Source organism: Pantherophis guttatus, chromosome 10, assembly GCF_059756535.1.
Source record: "Pantherophis guttatus breed Tessera chromosome 10, ASM5975653v1, whole genome shotgun sequence".
In the NCBI taxonomy this organism is placed as follows: domain Eukaryota; kingdom Metazoa; phylum Chordata; class Lepidosauria; order Squamata; family Colubridae; genus Pantherophis; species Pantherophis guttatus.
In genome coordinates, this window is record NC_142072.1 from 6,899,305 (window position 1) to 6,923,498 (window position 24,194).

Consider the following 24,194-nt stretch of genomic DNA (forward strand, 5'->3'; position numbering starts at 1 on the left):
CAAGGTGGGTGGGCTTTTATAGCCAGCAGATAAATGTAATTTTCATCACATATGCCCTATAATGGGACGTATGCACTAATGGTGCTAATCGCAATCATAAGGGTGCTGAGCTGAGTGGTACCGAGTGAAAAATATCCGTCTAAGGCAGCAAGCTAAACATTTAAATGCACCCCTTTGTCCTATTTAACACGGAGTCCAATCCTTCCTACACATTTTTTTTGGGCGTGTGTTTGTGTGTTAAAGCCTACTGAAATGACTGGGTTGCTCCTTCTCAGAGCAGGAAGAGTGAAAAGTGTTAAGTCCAGTGCAGTGCACAATTCCCTGGTGTTATAAACATAAAACAAGCTTTGCTTGATATGGGCAAGAAGCCCATCCAGTCCAAGGGAATTTGGGAAAGATTGGAAAGATTGAAGTGAGTCACTAAATAGGCTTCTGTTAAATACGGAGCTGAAACTAGAATAACTTTTCCCAAGATGGTGCTTTCCAAGGATATTGGGAGTTCAAATCACACCCTTTCAAACCAGCCTGGCCAGAAAGAGGTCAACTCCAACATCAAGAGGTCTTCCAATCTGGAAAGTCGATTTGAAAATCAGTGCTTGGGGGGAGACCATTCTCAGATAACACCCAGGTGGTTAACATCAAACCAACCATCCAGAAGTAAACAATACCCAATAATCAAGGAGTGGCCAAACGAGCTAACAGTAAATAGCCCAACCAAAGCAAAAAAAATCACTCCCACCAACACGGACAGGGCAAACCACTAGAACCGTGATGGCGAACCTATGGCACGCGTGCCACAGGTGGCACGTGGAGCTATATTGGTGGGCACACGAGCGTTGCCCTAGCTCAGGTCCAGCAAGCATGTGCGTGCTGGCCAGCTGATTTTTGGGCCTTCTGGGCCCAACGGAAGTCGGCAAATGGGCTATTTCTGGCCTCCAGAGGGCCTCTGGGGAGGTGGGGAAGGCTGTTTTTGCCCTCCCCAGGCTCCTAGAAAGCCTCTGGAGCCTGGGGAGGGCAAAAAATGGACCTAATGGAGGAGCATGGGGGGGTCGCGCACACATGCATGGGGGGGCAGGGGGCATAGAATTATGGATGTGGGCATGCATGCGTGTGACCACCCCACACTCCCCCAGCTTTTGGCACGCGATGGCAAAAAGGTTAGCCATCACTGCACTAGAATATAAATTGAGAGTAAACCCCACTCCTTAAATTGATTTTAAATTGGGTTGTTTTAATTTACGGCCAAAGTATTTAATTATTTTAAACTGTTTTTTAAATTTTGTATGTTCTGTTTTTTACTTTGGCTGTTCACCGCCCTGAGTCCTATTTGGAGAAGGGCGGTATAGAAATGGAAACAAATAAATAAATAAACCAGCACTAATTTGGGTAATGAAACGTCTGCAGATAAACAACCAAACCCATCCCCCAATTCTCACATAATTTGCCTTCGGTTAAATCCCCAGGAAATGAGACCACTATACTGTCACTCAGAGGCTGGGAGTGATGGGAGTTGTAGTCCACCACATCTAAAAGGCACTAGTTTGGGGAAGGCTGACGCAGATTGTGCCTTGAGGCTTGAAGCAGGTTTTGGATTTGAAAGAGGAAAGGGAAAAATATGTAATGCTGTGGCCACATGAATTCCCAGTGCAGGAAACTAGGATGCGGTGGGCAGCCTTGACTGGAACTGCAGAGTTAGGGACATCTACTACACCCGTAGTGTGGTGTAGTGATTAGTGTAGTGGTTGGACGGGACCAAGGAGACTCATATCTACTCTCAGTCATGAAAGATCTGGGGTAACTTCAGGAAAGTCATTCCCCTCTCAGCTCACTAATTCACAGGATTGTTGGGGTGAGGCAAAATTGGACAGCTGTGACTTATTGCAGGAACTGGGTATGTCTAGTTGAATGAAAAGAAGGACTAGGGGAGACATGAGAACAGTGTTCCGATATCTCAGGGGCTGCCCCAAAGAAGAGGGAGTCAAGCTATTCTCCAAAGCACCTGAGGGCAGGACAAGAAGCAATGGGTGGAAACTAATCAAGGAGAGAAGCAACTTAGAACTAAGGAGAAATTTCATGACAAGTTAGAACAATTAATCAGTGGAACAACTTGCCTCCAGAAGTTGTGAATGCTCCAACACTGGAAGTTGAGCCTGGTGGTGCAGTGGACTAAACTACTAAACTTAAAGTAAGCTGGTTATTAAGACCAGCTGCCTGCAATTACTGCAGGTTCGAATCTCGCCAAGGCTCAAGGTTGACTCAGCCTTCCATCCTTTCTAAGGTAGGTAAATTGAGGACCCAGTTATGGGGGCAATAAGCTGACTTTGTATAAAATATACAAAAGAATGAAGGCTATTGCTGAGCACATTGTAAGCCGCCCTGAGTCTCCGGAGATGGGCGGCATATAAATCAAATAATAAAAAAAAAAAAGTAGTATTTAACTGCCAGCTGCCTGCAATTACTGCGAGTTCAATTCTCACCAGGCTCAAGGTTGACTCAGCCTTCCATCCTTCCAAGGTAGGTAAAATGAGGACCCGGTTTGTGGGGGCAATAAGCTGACTTTGTATAAAATAGAATACCGCTTAGGGGGAGCCAAAAATCCCTACTAAGCAGGTATATACAAAAGTATGAAGGCTATTGCTTAAAAGCATTGTAAGCCGCCCTGAGTCTCCGGAGAAGGGCGGCATATAAATCGAACCAATAAATAAATAAATAATAAGTTTTTAAGAAGAGATTGGTCAACCATTAGTCTGAAGTGGTGTAGGGTTTCCTGCCTAAGGAGCGGGTTGGACTACAAGACCTCCAAGGTCCCTTCCAAACCTGTTATTGTTATTTACATTGCCTTGAGCTCCTAAAGCAGGGATAGGGAACGATGGCCCCTTTATGACTTGTGGACTCCAACTCCCAGCATTCCCCAGCCAGCAATGAGTGAGACGTAGATTTTGCATTTTGGATTTTACTCGTGGGTACTAGTTGGATTGTTTTAGCCTGTAGATCAGGGGTGGAGAACGCTGGCCCTTTGATGACTTGGGGACTTCAACTCCCAGAATTCCTGAGCTAGTATGGCTGGCTCAGGGATACTGGGAGTTGAAGCCCCCAAGTCATGAAGGGCCCATCTTTCCCCACCTGTGTTCTAAAGGAATGGTGGGATATATACGCAACAGAGAAAAGTAAATCTTTCTTTACTTGATGCTACCTTGATGTAAACCCACCTGAGAAAAGGGAATATTAGGCAGAGAAGGTGGACAAGTCCAGTCACAAACTCAGAAAGTCTTTTAAAAAGAGACATGGTGGCACAGTAGTTAGAATGCCACATTGCAGGCTGAGTCTGCCCACAGCCAGGAGTTCGATCCTGATCAGCTCAACGTTGACTCAGCCATCCTTCCTTCTGAGATCGGTCAAATGAGGACCCAGATTGTTGGGGGCAATAGGCTGACTTGGTAAGCTCCTTAGAGAGGGCTTTAAAGCACAATGAAGTGGTATATATGTCTACTGCTATTGCTATTGAATGTGCAAAATGTGGTGTCGGTGACGAATCAAGTTGTAAGAAATCTTACCTCTAAGCCATTTTTTGTCTTCCAGGAGGGCTCAGTTACTAACGGGCATTCTGCTTTCCAATCTATAATAAAAACATTAATAATGACATTAGGAGAAGAAGTTTTGGAAAAAAAAAACCCTGTCCAAGTAAATGATAAAGAAAACCCCAGGTTAATGCATTTCCAGTCTTGATACTAGTCGAGGCTTTTTCAAACATTTTCAGAACTTGGGACTGTTTTTTAAAACATTAATGCTAAATCCCAGAACCCCAGACCAAGAACAAAATTCTAGTGATAGAAAAATAGCTTTATTCAAGAGAATTTTTTTTGTGTGTTCTTAGAAAGTTTGAGAAAAAAAAAAAAAACCTCCGGCCTACTCAACTTGAGTCTTACACAGAGACAATAGCATCACAATTCTTTAAATATTCCCATTTTCGCAGGGCTTAAATTGTGTACAAAAGCGGAAGCAAAAAAAAGACAAAGACCTAAGATCATCTGGCTCGTCTGTAATTCTGTCCATCTTCCTCACATCTTCCCACCTTCCACGGGGGTCAAATTGCCTAGCATTCTGGGAACCCCCAGCTCACAACCTTGTCAGTTTATCAGGCAACTGATTTTGAGACACCAGCACACGTTAAAAGATGGGGGGGGGAATCGGAATTTGCATTTCTCACTCAAACCCAACACCCTAGCTGTTATAATTGCACTGAGCTTCGGGGCTGGTTGCAATTACTCAATGTGTGTTTGTATGGAGGGCGAGAATGGTGTGTGGACTGAGACAATTAAAGAGATTCTGCGCACGGTCATAGACACAGAGCCCCCAAGAAACAAACAGTTGAAACCAGAGATGGTGAGTTTTGGAGATGGGGTTTGGAGACTCTACTTAATAGAATAACAAGAGTTGGAAGGTACCTTGGAGGTCTTCTAGTCCAGGGATCTCCAACCTTGGCCACTTTAAGACTTGTGGACTTCAACTCCCAGAGTTCCTCAGCCAGCAAAGCTGCATCCCAGCGAATGCAAAGCTGGCTGAGGAATTCTAGGAGTTGAAGTCCACAAGTCTTAAAGTTGCCAAGGTTGGAGACCCCTGTTCTAGTCCAACTCCCTGTTCAAGCAGGAGATCCTACACCACTCCAGACAAGTGGCTAGCTGTCCAGTCTCTTGCTAAAGCCTCCAATGATGGATCACCCACAACTTCTAGAGCTAAGCTGTTCCACTGGTTAATTGTCCTCATTGTTACGAAGTTTCTCCTTAGTTCCAGGTTGCTTCTCTCCTTGATTAGTTTCCATCCATTGTTTCTTGCCTTGTCTTCTTCTGGTGCTTTGGAACATTCATGGGAGTCACCCGTGAATACCTGAAGTTTGGGATTTGGGATGACCTGGGTCTTCACAGTAGGCTCCATTCTGATGGTAATCTCTGAGGCAGAGTTCCAAAGAGGTATATATATATGTTCTCCATTTGTGGTTGACTCGATAACACTCTTTAGCATCTTCTTGCATTAAGCAGGGTAAGTGACATCATACAATTACATAGTCATCTGGGCCAAAAGGACCTCTCTTTTGGTGGGCAGCAGGTGCCCATGAGAATATCACAGTCTAAGGGGCAACCAGGGTTCTCTGAAGTGCTCCTTTAAACCACAGAGGAAAAAGTACAGATGAATTTAATTGCAAGCAAACATTTGTAGCTCCTTCATCCCACCTTCCCGCTGTTGTTGAAATTCATGATGGATGTGGACATTTCTTCTCAGGCCAAATCCCGGAGGAATTTCAAAAGAAATCAAAGGAATATTCATTAACATTAACTCATTATCCAAACGCATGGGTCTGTGAGCAGGAGCCTTCATTCTCTCAGCATGTTCTTGATGTTAGGAGGGACGATTTCCTCAACAGAATATGTGTGGGCAAGGATGTCTCGGAATTCCAGTAATCCAAGAGGCAACTCCATGCAGAGGTACTTCATGCAGTGACTCAGTCTAACCACCCCCCCCTTGTTTTTTAGGAAATCTTTATGGATTTTCATTTTCTTCCACCACTTCTTAAAATGGATATTATGGTGCGTGGTGAAATACGGGAAACCAGGAAAGCATCACATTTTTTGCAGTGATATTTCTGCCCCACAGTTTCAGCTCTGCCCTTACTCTCCCATAGCAGCCAAGAATTCTTCTGTCTAGACCAGTGTTTCTCAACCTTGGAAGCTTGAAGATGGGTGGACTTCAACTCCCAGAATCCCCCAGCCAGCGCTGCTGGCTGGGAGATTCTGGGAGTTGAAGTCCACCCATCTTCAAGCTACCGAGGTTGAGAAACACTGGTCTAGAAGCTGGAGTTGACTCTTAGCAACTGCAAAGAAGTGGTCTTCTCCAGGATGATCTGTCTCCTTCAGCTCTTCCAAAGAAGGTACCCATCACGGCTGTAGCCATCTCCATCCATTTCACCGATGACCTCTTTCTGTCTTTCTCAGCATCATGGACTTCTTGAGGGAGCTAGGTCTTCACGGAATGTGCTCCAAGTAGGGCGGGTTTGAAGAACGCAAAAGGTTTTCGGGTCACACATGCAGAAAGGATTCAAAAGGATCATTGAAGTGAGATCAATGAGCAGATAGTTATGGACTCCCACATTCTTAACCTGCTTAGTTCAAGCCCGAAAGACTGCATTCACACATGTTAAGCTTGGTTAAGGTAACCACGGTTTGCAAGTGACTAGACCGTGGCACAAATCTGGTTGGTTTATGACTCCATTATTGGGCTAGCCCAGAAAATGGGTTTAGATGATTTTCTGCAAATGAAAAGCAAAAGATAGGAATGGGAGAAATAAAAGTGAGACATACCTCTCTTTCTCTCTCTCTCTCTCTGTCTCTCTCTCTCTCCCTTCCACTTCCACCTTTCAAGAGTCAAGATGGGATCTTAAAAGCTACAGCTTGGGAAGGCTTCCTCATCAGAGATGGCTGCATTGGGGGAGGAAAGGCAGGGAAGCCGAATGGTAGAAGGGCTCTTCTCTGAGCAGCATCCTGGATGCAGGTGGCCAAGAAAACAGAGCCAGCGACTCTGGGAAGGTGGGAAGAAGAAGGCAGACAGCCGTAATGGTGGCCTGGGAGGGTGGAGGTGGGGGGGGGGTGAGATGCAGTGTGGTGCAAGGAGCAAAAGACGGAGGCAGACAATGGCGAGGAGACAGGGACGTGAGAGCAGAGGAATACTGAGATCTGGGCACGGTGCCACCTCCCTCCCTCAGGCGCTGCTGCATCACCAGAGAGTCCGGGGCTGGAGAGGAGAATGCAATATGGATGCAGGCTGGCTGAAAAGAAAAAAGAAAAAAAAAAAGGGGGGGGGGAGAACGACTCTCTGCAAGGTTTGGTGAGGGAGGGGGGAAGGAAAGCAGGGAGAAACTGGGGGAGCTAGTCAGCCGCTGAGAGCAATGGAGGAATGAGAAGATTAGCCAGAGGTGGGGGAAAAGAAGGGCAAAATTGCCAAGGAAGCAGAAGTGGAACATGGGAGCAGAAGAGAGAGGGAAGAGGGTCCTGGCACCATTTACACGTTTGAAAACTGCAATATAGCAGGAACGTTAAGGGAAAAGAGACAATAGCCCATCTCTCTTCCACACCCCTCTACCAGGGGTGGGTGAGCAATTCCCGGGAGTTGTCTGGATCGTTTTCTTCCCACTTCAGGATATAGGCTGGCACAGCCGGGCGCATTACCATGGTTACCTGCTGCCATTGTCTGGCCTTTGGGTCAGTGCCCGTCTCCCATTCCTCCCTCTCCCCCCACCCCCACCCCACCCCCCGCGACTTCCCTTCTTTTCCTGTCTCGCTCTCTCGCTCTGGCCTCTAATGAATTCACATCACGCTGTATTGCGGTATGCTGTGCCAACTTGCCCGCCAGCAGGCTGGCCCCCAGAGTGCCAGCCAGCCAGCCAACCCTCTGCCCCCACCTGCCTGCCTGCCAGCCCTTCTCTGTTGGCCAACCTGGCCTCAAAATGCTGGGGATGAGCAGCGGGGGGAGCCGTGCTCCTCGCCTGTATTGTTATCTGCCAAAACCTGTGCCAAGCTGGCCTCCCTCGAGGCCTCCAGGCCCTGTCTTCCTATTTTTTTTTTTTATTCCGACCTTTATTCAGACAACCTTCCAACTCCGCACCCCACCACCCCCATTAATTGCCAGCTGCCACCAGGGTACCAGCCTGCTGTTCTGACCTTCTTCACCCATCCAGATGAAGTAAAACTGGCTTCCTCGGGGGGCAACCCAGCCAGCCAAAATCCCACCCCCCGCGCCTGCCTGAAACCACAATGCAATTTAGATCTTGGGAGGGGGGGGGGCTGTCCTTGCCAAACTTGCTCCCAACACAAAGGGTTGCCCCCTCTGCCAACTTTTGCACCTTCTGCCTTAAGCTGCAAAAAAACCCATCGCCTTCGACTTTTTTTTTTTTTTAAACAACCAGGCGGGGAAACAGGAAGGTGCCAATGGTAGGGATAACTTGGTAGGTTGTGACTTTTTTGGGGGGTGGGTGGGTGGGTTTCCTAAGCCGCTTTTGGTGGAGATGGGGTATAAAAGATCCCCAAGATAGCAATAGCCTTCGATTTGTAATCCCATCTCTGAAATGGGTACATCTTTGGAGCTGCCTTGCACCCGGGTTCTTCCAGCCAAGGCCCCAACTTGGGTTTTTCCCCCACTTCCTTGAAGACCAGACTAGCTTGAACTGGAAAAGGCCTCAAGCCCCCTGGGTTAGCCCCACCAAGCACCCCCCCTCCCCCAGCAATTCCTTGGGATTACTTTATTCTTCTCCCACTTGTGCTTGGGGGGGGGGGGAAAGGGGGACTCCCCTAATTTGCCCCCGGCTGGCACCCGAAGCCTGCCCTGCAATCTGTGCCCACCCTCACGGCAAGTTCCCAAAGGTGTTGCCGCCCGACGCAATTTGGCCGCAGTGGATCCTTCTGAGATCTCCACCTGACCTCCGTCCGTCCGTCCGTCCGTCCCCCCACTACACTTTCCTTCTCTCCACCCCGCCCCCTCCATTCCCCATTTCTTCTCCCATCGCTGTCTCCCTCACCCTTTAATGAAAGTGAAACGGCAGTCTGGCTGCCAAGGGAACCTGGGTCGCTAGGCAACGACCGCCTAGGCCTTGGCATCATGCCAACTCACCCTCTCTGTGCTGATCCATTGCCTATGGCACCCGCCAGCTCCAGCATGGCTCCTCTCAACACTGCCAGTCTTTTCTCTCTCGCTCAGGCCTGACCCACGGCAGCTCCCCTCCCTTCCCGGCCTCCTTCCCTCCCTCCCTCTCTCTTCTTTTCTCCCCACCTGATCTGCCAGGGTCAGTCCACCCACCCACCAGCCTGCCTCCTTTTCCCCTTCGGATCCCCCCCCCTCTTGTGCTTTTCGCTCCCTGGCAGAAAATCAATTAATAACAACAATAACAACAACAACAACAATGCTGTAAACGCTCCTAAGGAGGATAAAAAAAAAAAAAAGCATTCCAAAACAGAATACCAAAGACAAGCAACATGGAGGGGGGGAGCCCCCCTCCCCGAACAGAGCTGAGGTGGGCTCGAAGACCCTTCGCTAGCCCACTGGCGCAGTTTGCCCGACCCGGATCACCAAGATAGATCTCGAGATTCCCTGGGAAACACAAGGCTCCAGGCACCCCCTGCTGCTTCTCCCTGCTGTGATCTCCCAGCCTGGAGGCTGATGGGGGAATTCCTGAAAGGCCTTAGTTCTCTTATACAACCGCACTGCGGCCAAAGAATTTTACGGAGGGTGGGGGGAGAGGAGGGAGGGAGAGAGAAGAAAATATAGGCTTATATTCAGGTTTATATTCCCCAGAATATAAGCCTGGGGGTGGGTGGGGTAAGCTTGGGGAGGGCTGAGTCAAGGAGGCAATAAAGCTTTTGCAAACTGCTGGTATGCCTGAGTCTTGATGGCGCCCCACCGCCCCAGAAAAAGAGGTGTGGGTCCTGAAGACCGTGCCATAATTAGCCGGGTTCGCACTAGCTGAGAGCCACCAAGGTCTGAAAAAGATGCTTCCTTGGGGTTGGAAGGGAAGGCCTCCCCATAGGGTTAACTCTGAAGCCCTGCGTGCCTTGGCATTCCTGGACAGAGGGAGGATTGGGGGGGAGGGGGCTGGAGTTGGAACCATGGTCCGCCATTATGCAGACTTCCCAGCTTGGCTGCTGGTGGGCTACTCAACCGAGAGAGAAACGAAGGTGGCCCTTCAGATCTACCGCTAGATCCCCCAGTTTGGCTCCCCTAGCCTTTTTGTTCAGGGACCCCCGTACTCCCACCCGAGCCCCACCCTTATTCCCATCCTAATCCCACTCAATCCCACAGCACTCCCGAGTACCCCCAAACCCATCGCCCTCGCCCGGCGATGCCGCTGAGCCTTAAGTCTGCGGCATCAGGGCTGAACCCAAAAGAGAAACTTTTTTTTTCTCTCTCTCTCTCTTTCTCTTTTTGAAAATTGGCACAGAAAAGCGCGAGAGACAAGCCCTTCGAGTGTCACGCCTCACCCTGCTCAGGATGGGTCGATCTTCAAGGATGCCATCTTCGGGGTTCAAGCGGGGGAGATGCCCAGGATGGCGGGGGAAGAAAGGAACGAAAAGTGAGAGAGAAAGAGAGACTGTAGGCGAGGAAGCGAGAAAAGAAAATGGAGGGGGTCAAGCTGGCACAGAGGGCGAGAGGGACGACAGGTTGGGAGCCCTGCCAGGGTGTGCCAAGCGGGGCTCGGCTCTTGCTTGAGGCTTGGGGCAGGGGAGGGGAGGGAGACAAAAGAGGGAATGGGGCATAATGGCCGAGCAAAGTTGGGAAGGAGGTGGGCACTTTGCTGGGAATGGATGAATGCTCAGTGCCAGCGAAGGAGGGAAGAGAAAGAGAGAGAAGCAGAGAGGGCGGGAGAGAGCAAAGGAGAAAGGGACGCCGGGAAAAAAAAGAAAAAAAAAAAAAGAGGAGAGAGAGAGATCTGGGCCATGATCCAACAGCCGTGGTTAACTCTCTCCTCCCACCCAACCGGCTAAGCTACACAGGAGCTTTCTTGCACCAGAGTAGGAATTATTCCTCTGGCCTGGGGTAACTAACTGAGATTGGACCAATCTTTCTAAATTCTTCCTTTGGTCCCCCAAGCTCAGCTGACCAGGGCTGCCCATTGGGGGGTGACTTCTCTGGCCCAGATGATGAGAGAGCACCCCGATTGTCCACCTTCTCGTATCTACAAGGCTGTGACTCTCTCCAGCAGCGATCTCTGGGGGGGGGGGTTGGAGATTGGGGGTCCATCCTTCATGCCCCCCTTTTTCAATACTTTCATTTCTCCCATTGAGAGATCTGCTTCCTTGGCACTCTTTCTTAATCTCTCTCCGATGACTCCAGCTATCTTCTTGGTGGGAGCCCAGCTATGATTTGAACGCCACTCGCTGGTGCCGAAGTGCCCAGCGGCAGCCATTTTAGATCTCTCTCCTTCTCTCTCGCCATCCCAAGGCTATTCAGAGCTTTCCCCTTTATGCACCCCAGCTGTTTTTTTTTTTTCCCCTTCTTTTTCTTAAACACTGGAGAAAAGGGAAACAAGGCTGAAACATGGTTTGAAGAGCGATGGCACGACCGCAGCTCCAGGATTTTAGGAAGTCTTTTTCCCATTTCTAAAAGCTGCTTTGATTTATGAGAGAAATTCCCTTGCATCAAAACTGCTCTGATGCATCCCACCGAAGATCCATAGAGCTGAATACCCTTATTTTTGCTCTCTAGGTTTGATGGGAAAACACCTTCCTAGGTAGCCACCACGGCCAGGTTCTTCTTCCTCAAGGAATGTGTCCAACCTACCGCCAGCCCCGTGTCCTGTGGGAACTATCTGCATACTTGAATTATGAACTTTATGCACAGCTGATCTATTAGTGGTACCCTGTTTCCCCCCAAATAAGACATCCCCTGATAATAAGCCCATTCGGGCTTTTGAGCGCATGGCAATAAGGCCAAGCGCTTATTTCAGGGTTCAAAAAAATATAAGACAGGGTCTTATTTTCGGGGAAACATGGTAGTATCGTTATTATTATTATTATTATTTTAAATAAAAAGCTTTCCTGAATCCCTTTGACAGTGAAACATACCAACTTGGTTGGCACAAGAGGAGGGAATACATTTCCCCTCCCCTTTTTCTACTCCATATACGGTTTTCTAAACTTCTTGATTTCCAAAATTTTGCAGAAAGAAGCACAGCGCTCTTTAGCTAAGGCCTAAATGCTGCTGAAGGAAACCATGCTAAGCTGGTGCTAAGCCTTATTTTTAAAACTAAGCATTTGGGAGGAAAGAGGCCATCCTTCAGGCTAGGTCCATCAAAGAGTAGGTGGTGCAGAGCTGAACATAAGCACTTCTTCAATGCTCGCTGTGTCGTAGCGAAGACTTCTTGGGAATCTGGGTTCCAATACTGAGCGGAATTGTGGAACCCACCACTGCAAAGTGGCACCGTTACCATGCCTGACTGAATACAACCCCCTACCGCAATATTTTTGTGGTCTAACCTTTCTTTCCAACATGTGTCCCAGATCACAAAAGATGGAAGGACACATGGAAGCCCCTTAGCTTCCCACTTGGGAACAGTACCTGCCCATTCTTATACCCAGTTTCAACCAGTTTTGTGAAGCATGTCCTCCATGCTTCACAAAACGGGCGGTATAAAAATCAAATAAATAAATAAATAAATAAATTAATTAATTAATTTTGATTTTTAAGAATCTGATTTTCTCTCCAACTTCAGATGTAAAAAGGTGTTTTTTTTCCAGAAGAATACATGCATGCAGCCATACAGGAGCCTGGATAGCTCAACAGACTAAAAGCCTGTTATTAACATTCAGCTGCTTGCAATTACTGCAGGTTCGAATCTCGCCAAGGCTCAAGGTTGACTCAGCCTTCCATCCTTTCTAAGGTAGGTAAATTGAGGACCCAGTTTGTGGGGGCAATAAGCTGACTTTGTATAAAATATACAAAAGTATGAAGGCTATTGCTTAACGCATTGTAAGCCGCCCTGAGTCTCCGGAGAAGGGCGGCATATAAATCTAATAAAAAAAATAAAATAAAATGAAGTTTTATTGAGAAAAATAACAGTTCCCTAATATCTAACCATGTGGATGTTTGAACTTTTTTTTGGGGGGGGGGGTTTAGATGGTGGCTAGTTTGATATTTTAAAGAGCGCTAGGAGAGTACCATGAACAAAATCACTCCTGACTTTTGAGTAAAGTGGGAATAAATGCTATTCCCCCCCGAGATTCCTAGCAGGCTAGATGCTAAACGGATAGAAGACAAAGAAAAAGAAAAAAACCAATTTGAGAATGCAGCCAAAATGTCTCATTTAGTCACAGTCACCTCCTGATGAGGAGTTCTGGAGAACTTGAAATTTTTCTCGCTCTTTTGTGACAGTTTGGAAGGCCTAATAAAAAATTACTGCCCCATTTATTTAAAAGTAACACGTTGCTGAAGAAGCTATGCTGGGGTTGTGAACTATTATTAATGTGCGCGAACAAGGAACAGGGACATCAGCAGGTGAGAATGAGGTTACAGGACGTGTACTGTACATTAGTCGATAATCATTTACATTTATTCTGAATCCACATTGTGGAGGCTTTGGTTTTGCCACAAGGGAACACGAGGTGTGTCTGGAGAGTATGGCCAAAATGGCGACCACAATGATGTGATCAACACTCCACCTGATTTTCTTTCCGTCCATCACACCTAAAAAGAAACAGGTGGAGTTATGGTTCACACCATTGTGTGACTATATTGGCTTTTCTAAACATACCTGCAGACTTCCCCGGAGGACATAATTTTCCTTATCTACTGCAAACTAACATCTTGAAACACACAAGCTCTAGGAATGTCAGATGTAGATATTTTTAAGCCTCGTCTTATAAAACTGCATTTCTAAACTCTGGCAGCTTTAAGATGGGCGAGAGTTCAACTCTCAGGATTCCCCAGCTAGCATTCTAGCTAGGGAATTCTGGGAGTTGAAATCCACAAGTCTTAAAATTGAGAAACACTGTGCTTTAAGGTGTTTTTACTATACACCTTGGTCATATCCCCTGCAAGAGATCCTGTTAGAAGTTAAGACCAGTAGGTGCCTAGCATTCCTAATAGATTGATTGGGGTCGAGAAACACTACTATAAAATATGCAAAATTTCCAACTGTGAATGGATTTTAAGAAGACATATGCGTAGTGGGGGAATTCACTAATCCTAATCTCCACCAGCATTTATAATACGGGTTTCTTCCTTTTGTTCACAAATAACAGCTGTTTACTTAGCATCATGGAGTTTCCTTGCCTCAACAACAACAAAGATAACACTTCTATTTAGGAAGACTAAAAAAACAGAATTAAGGGTCTTATTAGGCAGCCTAATTTTTTGGAGGTAGCCTCTCTGTTTTTTTGAAAACTCTGCTGCAAGGGAAACAGAGTTACTACAGGTACCCCTTGACTTATGACCGGTATTAGCGACTGTTCAAAGTTAGGATGGAGCCTGAAAAAGGGACTTATGATCCACATTCAAATACCAATGTATAATCCACATTCAAGCACCCCAGCCCTGTAGTCACATACAGGTAGTAAGTAGACCTACGACCACAATTGAGCCCAACCCTTCTGTTGCTAAGCAAGACAGTTGTTAAGTAAACTTTGCCCCATTTTACGACCTTTTCTTCCACAGTTGTCAGATGAATCACAGCAGCTGCTAAGTTAGTAACACGGTTGTTGAGTGAATATGGATTCCCCATTGATTTTGCTTGTCACGTGATCAAAATTCGGGCAACTGGCACTTATTTATGACGGTTACAGTATCCCGGGATCATGTGATCCCCTTTTGCAACCTTCAGACAAGCAAAGCCAGTGGGGAAGTCAGATTCACTTAACAACCGTGTTACTAACTTAAGAACTGCAGTGATTCACTTAACGACTATGGCAAGAAAGGCAAAACGGGACAAAATGTAATTAACAGCCTGGCTTAACAACAGAAATTTTGGGCTCAATTGTGGTCGTAAATCGAGGATTACCTGTAGTAGAGATTCTTATTCTGGATTCCAAAAACCCATTGAGGGTCTTTGAACAGATCTCTTGAGGTTTTGAACCTGGATTAGAAAAAGATTACAACTTTATTTTTATTAACGTTTAACTAAAATTTAGCTTTTCATTCAATAACGCATGTAAGCAAGTAAGCAATTTGTGGTCTCTAGACTCCAAAAATCTTTGTTAATTTCAATAAATCTCACCACCTAAAATTATTAAGACTTAAAAACAAACAACCCAAACCAGAACACATTTAGTTACAATAAAGTTCCTTTTTCCCCTGCTGAAAAGTGTGTAATGGATACAGTCAACAATTTGCATTTCAAAGGTTCTTTTGTACCAAATATCCACATAATCCATTAATATTTTGATGGCTGTATTTGAGCATAATTGGTTTCCTTTGTAATATAATCTATGTTTTTTTAAAATAATAATAATAATAATTATGCATTGAAACATGCTTTCCTGAGAAGGGGTCCATAGCTTTCAGTAGACTTTCAAAGAGGTTTGGCAAAAGAAATAGCCCTGTTCTATGAGTTTATCCTAGAAATCATACTTGACTTGGGGATCACATGCCTCACCTACATCGAGTCCAGTGGTGGTATTCAGCCGGTTTGGGCAAACCGGTAGTGGCGACCTGTGGGTGCCCATCCGTCCCGGCGCTATGCCGCCCTATTTAGCCACGTTTTCTAAGCCGTGTGCATGCGTGCAAGCCGCGCGCATGAGCAAAGTGCGCGGAAGGCTGGGCGCATATGCGGAAGGCGCATACACAAGGGACGCGAGCGTGCGCGCTCACATTTTCGGTGAGCAGCAAACTGGTGGTAAAATTATGTGAAACCCACCTCTGATCGAGTCCTTGTTGAGCCATTCCTGCAGAAAAGAAGGCAAGTTCACAAAGGAATTGAGATACGCTGTTAACCATGCGTTCGCTGTTTGCTTGAAGCATCTGATGCACTAAAAGGTGAATTTCGTCAAAGCACGTAAGAGCTATGCATCTTGGCTCTGTTTAACCCAGGGGTCAGCAACCTGTGGCTCTGGAGCCGCATGTGGCTCTTCCATCCCTCTGCTGCGGCTCCCTGTTGCCGGTTGGCTCCACAATTGATAGGGCTTTCGGTTAGGACAGGTAGAAGAAAAAGGACATTGTGCTAGGAGGAGACTCTATGGTTGAGGAACTGGACTTCCGGTCGGCTCCAGAATTGAATGGGGGGGCTTCCGGTTAGGACCTTTGTGGCTCTTTGAGTGTTTAAGGTTGCCGACCCCTGCCATAGGATGAGAAGAATGCCAGGAACCCTCCTAAAAAGCCCCCAACCCCAAAATCTGAAACATCCACAATCCTGCAACATTTGAAAGACAGTTTTATCTTGAACGCGTTAAAGTGCAATTATTATTTTTTTAAAAATGTTCCCATTCTTTTTTTTTAAAAAAAAATAAATCATGGAGCACAGTGAAGTTTGAGGCCATGATCTCACGCACAATTAAAAAACGAAGGAATAAAGAAACTCGAAGAGGAAATATGTGGCCTACCACATGCAGCTTCTTAATAACAACAGAGTTGGAAGGGACCTTGGAGGTCTTCTAGTCCAACCCACCGCTCAAAGCCAGAAACCCTATAGCAGTTCAGACAAATGAATGTGTAACCTCTTCTTAAAAACTTCCAGTGTTGGAGCGCCCACGTTTTCTGGAGGCAAGTCGTTCCACTGGTTAATTGTTCTCACTGTCTGGAAATTTCTCCTTAGTTCTAGGTTGGTTCTCTCCTTGATTAGTTTCCATCCGTTGCTTCCTGTCCTGCCTTCAGGTGTTTTGGAGAATAGCTTGACCCCCTCTTCTTTGTGGCAGCCCCCTTAGATATCGAAACACAAAAACACTCTTATATCTTTATAATGCAAACTGGTGATACAACAAGGCACTGTTTGCAAGCAGGACTTGTATGTTGAGCTATCCTTACATTTCTACCTCCCTTCTGGTTGCCTATGAAGCTCATGAACCATAACTGCTCAACAGAGAGTTGGACAACTACGGCCTCTTTATGACCCATAGACTTCAACTCCCAGAATTCCTGAGCTCAGGAATTCTGGGAGTTGAAGTCTGCAGAGTCCACAGAGCGTAAAAGGGCTATAGTTGCCCACCCCTGGCTTAACATTAACCTGGGATTACTTTTATGATGTTATCCATGTTTATGAGTAATGTGTGGGCTTTTCTGCTTTTTCTCTGTGATTTCACTGGTCCAGGTAGGCAAAATAACAACAACAACAACAAAAAAGGGGGGGAAATTCATGAAGTTGGGTTTGTGGAACGGGTCACCATTCAAGTTAGAGTGAAATCTTCACTGGGTTCATTTACTTATGAAAAGCAGTAAAAGGAAGAATCTTTAGTACAAGATCATTTCTCCCCATCAGGTCTCTAGATCAGTTCTTTCCTTTTGCAATCTTTATGATGTGCCTATGCTTGAAAATTTCCATGTTATCCTGCTACATGCTTCAAACAAGTTCTGAAGTAGAAAAAAAACCATAGAGCAGATGGTCTGTTCCACACTTTGCTTAATATCTGGAATCTCGTGAAAGCTGTATCTTTTGATTAGAAGTGGCTAATTTGTACCCGAAAACCCACCACTATAATCCTTGTGCAGTGCCTTAAGAAATTTTATTTCTTAAGTGGCGTAGAACATAGCTGGAGTCGCTATTTTTCCAACTGGAAATAAGAAAAGTAGAAACCCCTGTGCTCTTGAAGGATCTGAGAAGCTAAGTCAGTAGCAGTTTGAGTGACTGAAATACAGGTAGTCCTCGACTTACGATCACAATTGAGCCCAAAATTTATGTTGGTAAGCGAAACATCTGTCAAGTGAGTTCTGTCTTATGACTTTCCTTGCCACAGTTGTTAAGCAAATTGGTCCAATTGTTCCGTTAGTAGCAAGGTTGTTAAGTGAATCTGGCTTCCTCATAGACTTTGTCATCATGTGATTGCAAAAAGCTGATCACATGATCCCAGGGACAATGCAACAATCATAAACCTGAATTTTGATCATGTGACCTTGGGGATGATGCTACGGTCGTAAATGTGAAAAACGATCCTAAGTTACTTTTTCAGTGCCGTTGTAACTTTGACAGGTCACTAAATAAACTGTTGTAAATTGAGAATTACCTGCATTGGGGTCACAGTGTTTATAGAATCACGTAGGGTTAAACCAGGGGTCTGCAACTTTAAACATTCAAGAGAGCCATTTGGACCTGTTTCCCACAGAAAAGAAAACACCGGGAGCCACAAAACCCTTCCCATGCCTATTTCTTGAGCGGCCACAAAACTAGCATATGTAGTTGAATTAAACGTTCAGTTTTCTTCTGAAACTTTTCTTTTCTTGGATTTATCCATGGTTGGCCTACCAGGGGTTGAAAAGCTCAACAAATTGCGTGCCGGCGGGTGTCGCACATTGGTTGTTGTGACGCATATTTTGAGTGACAGGGAGCCGCAGCAGAGGGGTGAAAGAGCCACATGTGGCTCCAGAGTCGCAGGTTGCTGACCCCTGTCCTATGGGTTGCACAAATGCCAACTTTCTGTCCATCCTCAGGACACATAGCTCTTCTTTGGTGCAAGCATCTAATTACGTTCGGGAACTGCAACAAGTACAGCAGGATGAAGCCGACAATTTTGCTAGTCCTTTCTGCTTTCCTGCCTACCATAAATATATACCGTATTTTTCGGACTATAAGACGCACCTAAATTTAGAAGAGGAAAACAACAAAAAAAAGTTTTTGGCCTTCCTTTTTTGGGGCCTTTTCCTAGTCTTTTTTTGGCCCGTTTTTTAAGGCTTTTTTTGGCCCATTCTTTCCAAAAAAACGGACTGAAAAAAGCTGAAAGAATGGGCCCAAAAAAGCCTCAAAAACAAGCCAAAAAAGCCCCCAAAACTGGCTGAAAAAGCCCCCAAAACGGGCCCCCCCAAAAAGCCTCAAAAACAGGCCAAAAAAAGTCCCGAAAATGGGCTGAAAAAGCCCCCAAAACAGGCCAAAAAAAGCCTCGAAAACAGGCCGGAAAAAGCCTCAAAATGGGCCAAAAAAAAAAAGGCCTGAAAAAGGCCCGAAAACAGGGCATGAGGAGGCCAAAAAATGGCTGGCGAGTGGGCGGGGCTTCAGCAATATTCGGTCTATAAGACACACAGAGATTTTCGCCCCCTTTTGGGAGACAAAAAAGTACATCTTCTATACAGTATATATATATATATTCCCCCCACCCCACCCAAGGACCTGATACTTCACAGCATCATTTCAGCCTCATGTATCTGCTGGTTTGTGTAGGTGTGTACCCATGCAGAGAGACCCACATTTTTGACTGCACCTGCAGGAAATGCATTCCCACCGAATTAGCATGATGGGCTACCCATTCTGAGAGCTTGGAGCCACAATATCACAATACAACAAGTAGCCCTCGCCTTACGATCATTCATTTAACAATCATTCAAAGTTGCGATGGTTCTGAGGGGAAAAAAAAGGACTTACATCCAGTCCTCGCACTTACTCGTCTCAGCGTCCCTGTCCCCCCCCCCGCCCCCCATGGTCATATAATAAAAATTCAGACACTTGGCAATTGGCATGTTTTTAGGACAGCTGCAGTATTGCCAGATGACTTCCGACAAGCGGAATCAATGAAGGAAGCCGAACTGACTTAATAACCGCAGCAAAAAAAAAAAAACAAGTTGTAAAATTGGGTACAACTCACTTAATGACCACATCGCTTAGTGACAGAACTTCCGGTCCCAATTGTAGCTGTCAGCCGAGGACTACCTGTAGAGGGAGAGGAAAAAAAATGTCTTGCTTACAGTACTGACCTCTCCATTATTTCAACCATTTCAAAATCAGCCCACTCTGAATTCCCCCCCTTTAAAAGCAAGTCCCTTTATTTTCCCCAAATGCTGTTTGCACAAAGGGAGAAAAGAAGTTACATGTGCTTGATTCTTTGCCCTGTTTTGTTTTACTTTTTTTTGATACAATTTAAGTAGGTTTTGTGAAAGTTCAGAACATTTCGCATACATTGTGTTGAAATGTTAGGGATCAGATTGAACAGTTAGGGAAAGGGAACACACTCTTTCAGAGGAGTTATTTATTCCATACTGCTGCCACAAAATTATTAGGATTTGGACTCAATTAAAAAAAAATGGCTTCACTTTTTTAAAGACCCAGGAGCAAAACTGACTTTTTACTGCCCATTAAACAGACTTGTAATGAAGATGCTTTTAAGCCCCTCTCTTTACAACCTCAAGGGCGAATACCCTGTTTTTATCATAAAATGAAACATAGAATTTCTCAGTCTCTGAATATTTAAGATCACCATATCAATGTACCTTCGGTGCATAAGGTATACATTTAGGAGCCAAAAAAATGTTCCTATTTCTCCCTCATGTTCCTGTATAGAACTAAGGAGAAGTTTCCTGACAGTTAGAACAATTAATCAGTGGAACGACTTGCCTGCAGAAGTTGTGAATGCTCCAACACTGGAAGTTTTTAAGAAGATGTTGAACAACCATTTGTCTGAAGTGGTATAGGGTTTCCTGCCTAAGCAGGGGGTTGGACTAGAAGACCTCCAAGGTCCCTTCCAACTCTGTTATTCTATTCTATTCTATTCTATTCTATTCTATTCTATTCTATTCTATTCTATTCTATTCTATTCTATTCTATTCTATTCTATTCTATTCTATTCTACTCTACTTTACTCTACTCTACTCTACTCTACTCTACTCTACTCTACTCTATTTCTAAGTTTCCATTGTAGGCAAAATCCAAACTATGGTTTAAAAATGCAGTGGCTTCCTTCCCATCAAACTTTTCAGCTTGAAGAAGCCCAAATAAAATCACCTTAAGACCATGTCCAATGTCTGAACCTGGTCTGTTTGTCCATCTATTTCAGAGCTTTCTCGACCTTGGCAGATTTGAGATGTGTGGACTTCAATTCCCAGAATTCCCCAGGCCAGCCATGACCAAGGTTGAGAAACACGGATCTAATCTAATACTTTCAGTTCTTAGGGAAAATCTGTTCTCTAAGAAGATGAACACTTTCCCCAGTACTGTGGCATCTTCAACATCATCTTGATTTTAGCCTTGAAAAGCTCTACGTTCTGCAATCAAGGAAAATGCTCCCTCGTTCAGCTTGGACCACTCCCTTGCTGGAACCTGAAATAACATTGTGTCTTGCTTTAAGAGTAATATATAAATCAATCCAGAAAAGAATTGCTTTGCTTTTAGATCTGTAGTGTAAAAAGACAGGGCTATTTTAAAGAAAGCAGGAAGAACTCGGCTGGTAGAAGGCTTGAAGCTCTTCTACTCAAATCACTTCCAAAGTGTCCAGAAGTCCTGAAAGCAAAGTCAAATAGAACGCTACGCATCTGTAAGTTATTATGCTGTTTCAAAAAATGTGGTTGGAAATTAACTTAACAGCCCAGAGAGCTTCAAAGCAACTAAAAAATCGCAAAGATGGCAACGTGAGATCTTCGCCTCCTCGCTTTGTGAGTCCAGACACTCCACATCCTTGACCTTTATCAGCATTTCCCTCTGTCAAACACACAAACACACAAACACACCCGCTTGGCTTGTTGCTTTCATCCCAGGGACTATCTGGATTGGAATAAAACCAATTTCCATCTCCAAATTATCTGGATTTTTAAAACACCAAGACAGGGATCGTATCCTAGGGTCGGGCAACTTTCTGTCCCACAAATAGGAAGGCCTGTTGGCTTCCATTCATCTACGGGCACTCTGCTTCACATTACAGGTGGCCCTTCTAGCTCAGTTTCAAAGCAAAGCTCCCTTCTGGTCACCTGTCCTTATGCAGCTGGTAAACATCAATCAATGAGAATAGAGCTGGAAGAGACATTGGAGATCTTCTAGTCCAATGATGGCTAACCTTATTGCCGTCGCGTGCCAAAGACGGGGGAGCATGGGGGGGGTCACACGCGTGCCCGCACTCATAATTTGATGTGCCCTGCCCCCCCTGCGCATACGCATGCGACCCCCCCCCCATGCTTCCCTGCTTTTGGCACGCGATGGCACAGTGGGCCCGTTTTTTTGCCCTCCCCAGGCTCCAGAGACTTTCTAGGACCTGAGGTGGGCGAAAATGGCTTTCCCCACCCCCTCAAAGGCTGAAAATGGCCTGCTTCCCGACTTCCGGTGGGACTGGAAGGCCCATTTTTCTCCCTCCCTAGAAAGCCTCTGGAGCCTGGGGAGGGCGAAAACGGCCTTCCCCACCCCCCAGAGGCTCTCCGGAGGCCGGAAACAGCCGACTTCTGGTGGGCCCGGAAGGCCGAAAATCAGCTGGCCAGCACATGCATGGGTGCTGGAGCTGAGCTAGGGCAATGCTCACGTGCCCACATATATGGCTCCGCGTGCCATCTGTGGCACACGTGCCATAGGTTCGCCCTCACAGTTCTAGTCCAACCCCACCACTCAAGCAGGAGACCTTATCCAATTTGAGACAATTGGCTGTCCAGTTTCTTCTTAAAAACCTCCAGAAATGAAGCACCCACAACTTTTGGAGGCAAGCTATTCCATGGGTTAATTGTCCTCACTGTTAGGAAGTTTCTTCTTAATTCCAAGTTGCTTCTCTCCTTGATTATAGTGTCCATCCAATGTTTCTTGTCTTGTCTTCTGCTGCCTTGGAAAATCAGCTGACCTCGTCTTCTTTGTGGCAGCCCCTCAAATACTGGAATACTGTTATCCTGTCACCCCTAGTCCTTCTTTTCTCTAGATTAGCCATACCCAGTGCCTGCAACTGTTCTTCGTATGTTTTAGTCTAAATCAGGGGTCTGCAACCTTAAACACTCAAAGAGCCATTTGGACCCGTTTCCCACAGAAAACACCGGGAGCCACAAAACCCGTCCCGTGCCTAACTTTTTCTTGAGCGGCCACAAAACTAGCATATGTAGTTGAATTAAACGTTCAGTTTTCTTCTGAAACTTTTTTCTTTTCTTGGATTTATCCATGGTTGGCCTACCGGGGGTTGAAAAGCTCAATAAATTGCATGCCGATGGGTGTCACACATTGGCGGTTGTGACACATATTTTGAGTGACAGGGTGCCGCAGCAGAGGGATGAAAGAGCCACATGCGGCTCCAGAGCCACAGGTTGCTGACCCCTGGTCTAAATCATCCTAGTTGCTCTTCTCTGCACATTTTTTTCCCCCCAAAGTGCAGAGAATCTGCAGAATTTATCTTCAGTTTTTAGAAATGAGGGGAAGGATAGGACTATTCTTACTTAAAATCCAGACAACCTCATTAAAACCACTGATGGAGGACACAGGCCAGCCGGGAATTGGAGGGAGCCTATCACAGTGAGAAGGGTAGAAATGCAAGGACATAGGTCCACAAGGGACACTCTCTTTTATCAAATGGGGCACTACCAGATCCAGCCAAGGAAATGAAGCGAAGTGCAGAGCAGTAGATCTACATAATAGGGAGTAATTCAGAGGTGGTATTCAGCCAGTTTTGTCGAACTGGTAGCGCCACCTGCCCAGACATAATGCTGTCCTATTTAGCCACGTTTTCAAGGCCGGGCACATGCGCAGAAGGCCAGGGGCATGCACAGAAGGCCGGGCGCAGGTACGAAAGATGCGGAGGCGCGAGCAAACCGGTGGCAACAATATGTGAAACCCATCCGTGGAGTAATTGCTTTTTAAGTTGGGTGTTAAAGAGTGGGAGGTCCTCCTTCATCATAGAAGGGACAAAAAAGATTTTTTTATTTTCCATTGCTGACCTGTAACTTATTCATCATACAAATTGAATAAACAATACAAATTATATTATGAATACAAATTGAATAATGATGATGATGATGATGATGATGGTTGATACCTAGGATGCTGGCAGCAACCCGTATCAACCATTAGCACCAGTCAATGGTATTTGTGATGCATTTTTGAATGTTCAGTTGACTGAGTTTCATATTTAATGAATAAAGATAATAATAACAATAACAATAATAACAATAATAATAATCCGAGCAGCATACGTCAGACACAGGGAAGGGAGTTTAAGCTCTCCTTCATGGATTTTTTTTTTAAAAAAATATGTTGCTTCATTTTCAGATTGTATTACAGGCAGTCCTCGATTTACAACAGTTCATTTACTGACCATTCAAAGTTACAACAGCACTGAAAAAATGTGGCTGATGACCGTTTTTCACTGTTACGACCTCCGCAGCATCCCCATGATCACGGGATCCAAATTCAGGTGCTTGGCAAATGGCTCCTATATATGTAACACCGCTCCTGCGCGAGCTGCACTGGCTCCCGGTGGTCTTCCGGGTGCGCTTCAAGGTGTTGGTTATCACCTTCAAAGCGCTCCATGGCATAGGGCCTAGCTATCTTCGAGACCGCCTGCTGCTACCGACGACCTCCCATCGACCCGTGCGCTCCCACAGAGAGGGCCTCCTCGAGGTGCCATCAGCCAGACAATGTAGGCTGGTGACCCCCAGGGGGAGGGCCTTCTCTGTGGGGGCACCTACCCTCTGGAACCAGCTGCCCCCAGAGATAAGGAGAATCCAAGACCTCGGTGCCTTCCGCCGTGCCCTTAAAACTTTCTTTTTTCAGCAAGCCGGGCTGGCTTAAGAAGAAATTTTTAAATTTTTTAAATGTTTAATTGGTTTGCAATTTTTAAATTTTGGGGCCAAATTTA

General features: G+C 45.8%; 1 protein-coding gene across 2 annotated transcripts in view; it reads right to left on the reverse strand.

The window, feature by feature from the left end:
* The window catches only part of SPACA6 (sperm acrosome associated 6), an 83,273-nt gene that overhangs the window by 43,312 nt on the left and 15,767 nt on the right, over positions 1–24,194 (reverse strand). For both annotated transcript variants that reach the window (XR_015729463.1, XR_015729464.1), the window contains 2 exons: positions 19,254–19,318; positions 3,555–3,616 (listed from right to left, as the gene is read on the reverse strand). The gene's annotated coding sequence lies outside the window, so the exon portion shown is untranslated. The remainder of the gene's footprint in view (positions 1–3,554; positions 3,617–19,253; positions 19,319–24,194) is intronic.